General features: G+C 32.7%; 1 pseudogene; it reads left to right on the top strand.

The window, feature by feature from the left end:
- The first annotated feature begins 2773 nt into the window (after positions 1 to 2773).
- LOC111148730 lies at positions 2774 to 3399 on the top strand (annotated as a pseudogene).
- Positions 3400 to 4930: the final 1531 nt, after the last annotated feature.

Raw genomic sequence — 4930 nt, 5'->3', positions numbered from 1 at the left:
AGAGAATCCCCAAAATTTTATTTTAAAAAATCAACATACTTGTCAAATATTTACTTACAGTTGGCAAGAAAATAAGAGTAGACACAAATTACCAAAACAGAAATAAAAGGGAGGCTAGTGTTACTGATTTTACAGAATTTTAAAAAATCACAAGAGAATATTATGAACAATATTTTGCCAACAAATTGTATAATGTGATTAAAATGGAAAAAATACTAAAAAGATAAAAATTACTAAATCTGAACAAAAATAAGAACAACAAAAATAGAATATATGAATAGATGTATGACAAATGAAATTAAATTAATGACTAAATATCTTCTAAGTAAAGACCAGCCTCCCATGGCTGCCTGGTGAATATAATTAGTCGTGATAACGAACAAGTAATAACAACGCCTTGTGAACTCCTCCGGGAGAGGAAAGAAGCAAGAGAAATGGAAAAATTTCTTTCAGAAATAAAGGGGGAGGGAACACTTCCTAATTCATTTTGTGAGGCAGGAGGGAAAAAAAAGACATCAATAATAATAATAAAAATGTACTAGACAATAGATTTCATGAATACGGTTGCAAAAATCCTCAAGAAAATATTAGCAAATAAATCCAGCCATGTAGGAAAATGATTATATGTACACCATGCCCAAATGAGGTTCGTGTCAAGAATGCAACATTGGTGTAATATTTGTAAATCAATTAATGTAAGGCACCATATTAATAAAGTAGCAAAACCTCATGATCATATTAATAAATGCACAAATACATTTTGAAAAATCTTAGATCCACTGATGATAACTTCTAACAGATTAAGAATAGAACTTCCTAAAATGATAAAGAGTATCTACATATGTCCTATAGCTATAGCTTTTTTTTATGATTTTGGTGGAAAACATTTGATCTTTCACCACTAAAGTAAAAACTTTACTGAGTTGGTGAAACACCAAATGCTTCCCCCTTAATATTAGGAAAATGGCAAGGATGCCTGCTCTTACTGCTTTTATTCAACATTGCATGCACTGAAGTTACAGGCAGTGAATTAGACAGAAAAACAGAAGAAGAAAATGATAAAAAAAATAATAAAAGGTATTCAAGTTGAAAAGAAAAAAGATTGTTTTATTTGCAGATGACCTAATTCTGTATGTAGAAAATCCAAATAAGTCACAAAAAGTAGCAAAACTTTCAAATAAGGTCAGGATCAAGATCACAGGATTTGACATCCATACAGAAACATCAATTATATTTCTATGCTAGGAGTGAACTTTTGCAAATGAAATTAGAAAAACAATGTCATTCACAATTACATGAAAAAAAATCAATAAAATTCTCAAAAGTAACATTAACAAAAGCAGTGCAAGACTGTGTACTGAAAATTTCAAAATGCTTCTGTGAGAAAGAAGATCTAAATAAGTGGAGAGACATTCCATATTCATGAATCAGAAGATTCAAATGGCAATGCACCATGAATTGATCTATAGATTTAATTAAGTCAATTTCATAACCCCTATAAGCCTTGTGGGTTATAGAAATTGACAAGCTGATTCTAAAGTTTACAGGGAGAGGCAAAGGATGCAGACTAGCCAAAACTACTTGACAAGAGAATGAGGTTAAGCACTTAAACATTTTCCAATTTCAAAACTTGCTATAAATCTATACTAGTCAAGGCAGTAGGGCCCTGGCATTAGGATAAGCTTATAGATAAACTGAACAAAAATGAGAGTTCAAAATTAAACCCTTTACGTTAATGGTTAAAAAGAGCAAGACTACAGTAAGATTTATGGGTCTAAATTTTTTGTTCAACAACAACCACCTGGGAGTTTTATAAAACACATAGTTACCTAGTAGCTGGACCAAAAAAAAAAGAAAAGAAAAGAAAAGAAAAGTTGGATAAAATTTAAGAGTCTTGCATCACAAGATTTATTTCAAAGTTACATTAAAGTAGTGCTAATTGTGGGGCAGTGTCAAAGATAAACACAGCCAGACATTAATTTGAAGGAGTGAGAACAGATTGTATTCAGTAACTACTGACTATAGGGGAAAGTGCTCAGCTCTATTCTGATGTTCAGAGGTGATCTGACCTTTGAAAGGAGAATAGAAAGTAGGAAGGGAAATGTCTGGGGCTTAAACAGTCAGGGAAGTGAAAATCACAAAGACAGAGAAGGGGGTAGAGGTGGTCCAAGTGAAACCCATATGGGTTTGCTAATAGGTACTTACCAAAGGTAAGCTTCTCCCTTCACGCAGAGACTGGGAAACAGGGGCCCTGTCTTCAGGCACTGGCTGCAATGGACAGTAAATTCTTTTGGCAGCCTTGAGTTTTCTCAAGCAGGCACTTTAAGAGAGACTAGAGACATCCTATGGATACTGCCTGGAACTGTTAGAAACTATAGTAGTGTTTGCTCAAGTCTTTATAGACCAAGATGGAGGCATAGTCAAGAAAAATCTGACTACAGTTTGGTCAAGGACAGAATCTTGGTCAGCAGGGATTTTAAAAAGTGCGTTGTAAGCCACCTACATGAAAACAATTGGAGTAATTACTAGAAATGTAATTTTTGAATTCTAACCAGAATTATTAAATAAAAACATTAAATATTTTTAAAAGTGAGATATCGACTTAAAATATTTAGAAATCACCCTCGATGATTCATACACACACAAAAGTTTGCAAACCACATGTTGAGAGTGGCCACAATATTGGAAATGGATGTACATTGTAATTTTCACAACTGCTTGGATGAAAACAAAAATAAGGATATAATAATGATACCAAATGTATATAAAGAAAATGTGTCAGGCTTATTTTGAGAACTTTACATGTATCAACTCACTTTATTGCATATTATGTTTGGAATATTCTTTTATTGATAAAAGCCTTGGTAATCTGCAGGATGATATTGTTACATTTATAAAAATCAAGGTAATTACCAAGGATGCTCAGCGCAAAAAGTGCCTAATATTCATGGCACGGATCTTCCCCGTGACAAAGTGGGTTTGTTCCGTGGTCAAAAAATGTCAGACCATGACTGAAGTTTATGTTGATATCAAAACTGCTGGAGGTTATTGGCTTCATCTATTTTGTGTTGGTTTTACAAAGAAAATGCAACAGTCAGATTCGGAAGTCCTCTTGGGCTCAGCAAAAGCAGGTCCACCAAATTTGGAAAAAGATGATGGAAATCATGACCCAAGAGGTGCAGACAAATAAAAGAAGTGGTCAGTAAATTTATTCCAAAGAGCATCAGAAAAGACATAGAAAAGACTCAGTCTATTTACTCACTCTGTGATGTCTTTGTTAGAAAAGTAAAAATGCTAAAGGAGCCCAAGTTTGAATTGAGAAAGCTCAAAGAGCTTCATGGTGAAGGTGGTAATTCTGGAAAAGCTACTGGGGATGAAATCAGTGTTAAAGTTGAATGAGCTCATGGATTGGGATACCAGTCCAAGAACCTGTTTAAAATTCAGACATTTAATGGTGACAAATAAAAAATCTTATTTGTGAAAATAAATAAATAAATAAGGCATTTTAATTTGACAGTTTAGATGCCCACATTTTTAGAAAAACATAACCTACCAAAACTGAAAAAAGGAATAGGCAAATCTGAACAGTACTTCTTTTCTGCTCAGAACATTAAATCTATTATTTTAAAAATCCCAGAAAAATCTCCAGATTTAGATGATTTCACTAGCAAAGTCTTCCAAACATTTAAAACATTTTTTTTTAATGTATTTATTTGACAGAGAGAGAGATCACAAGTAGGCAGAGGCAGGCAGAGAGAGAGGAGGAAGCAGGCTCCTTGCCGAGCAGAGAGCCTGATGCGGGTCTCGATCCCAGGACTCTGGGATCATGACCTGAGCCAAAGGCAGAGGCTTTAACCCACTGGGCCACCCAGTCGCCCCTCCAAACATTTGAATACAAAATCTTCTACTTAATAAAGATAAAATAATTCTTAGTTCCTTCTTTATTAAGTGAGAAGGAGCCTTCTATCAAAACCTATCAAGGACATAAAAAAAAAAAAACTATAGATCAATTTCTCTAATGAATGATATTTCAAAAATCTAAACAAAACTTTAGCAAACTGAATCCCGTAATACCCCAAATGGGGTTAAAAGAGCCAAAGCTTTCATTCTTTTTACCTGTGTGAGATACTTTAGTTAAATTCCAAGAAAATTATTTGTTTCTTGGAGATTAGAAAAATAATAAAATTGGAGTACTAATCAATTAATAGAAACGTAGAAATAAATGGAAATTAAAAAATTAAATGAAATAAAAGAGTGGCTATGTGCATGTCCTGACAATGTTCCTGAATTTAAAAATCCTGGAAAAAGAGTTTTGCAAACTAGCCAGTAAGATTTCTTTTTTCCCTATTTATTTGATGTCATCAGTATCCACAACACAAGTTCTTAGTGGTCCCTACTGTGAGTATTAGATTCAAATCTGTGTTTGTCTTTTAGTTTTTTGCTCTCTTCTTTTGCAGTCCTGAGGGAATGATATAACAGTACTTACTGTCACTCTATCAATTTAAATTTTTTTAAAAAATGAAAAATACTTATTTTTGAAAGATCACTTTTGCATTTAAAAATATTTGCAAATCAGAAATCTAAATATATTTCCATAGACCTCATAGTTATTATTGATCAAATAATTTTCAAGTAAATTAACCAGAAATAACATCTTGACAACTTTCCTAAAATTTTAGATCACTAACCAAGAAAAATTCACTTAAATTTTTATATTTTTCTCTTGATTTTCATCTCAGAATGGGTGACTGAATTATGCAGAAATGTTGATCTTATTTTAAAAGCCAATATTTTTGAAAAATAATATGAGATCATAAACTTCACTTAACAAGTGTCTCAGTGCTGAAGCTTTGAAGAAAATCCCAATGTCTTGGCTGTTATTTATAAAGTAAAAGAGAGTAGAGAAGTCAAGGAAACACAATAAAAATGA

The sequence above is a fragment of the Enhydra lutris genome, unplaced genomic scaffold (genome assembly GCF_002288905.1).
Source record: "Enhydra lutris kenyoni isolate GAN:26980312 unplaced genomic scaffold, ASM228890v2 scaffoldscaffold20, whole genome shotgun sequence".
Classification (NCBI taxonomy): Eukaryota; Metazoa; Chordata; class Mammalia; order Carnivora; family Mustelidae; genus Enhydra; species Enhydra lutris.
This window is presented reverse-complemented; position numbering and strand designations above follow the sequence as displayed.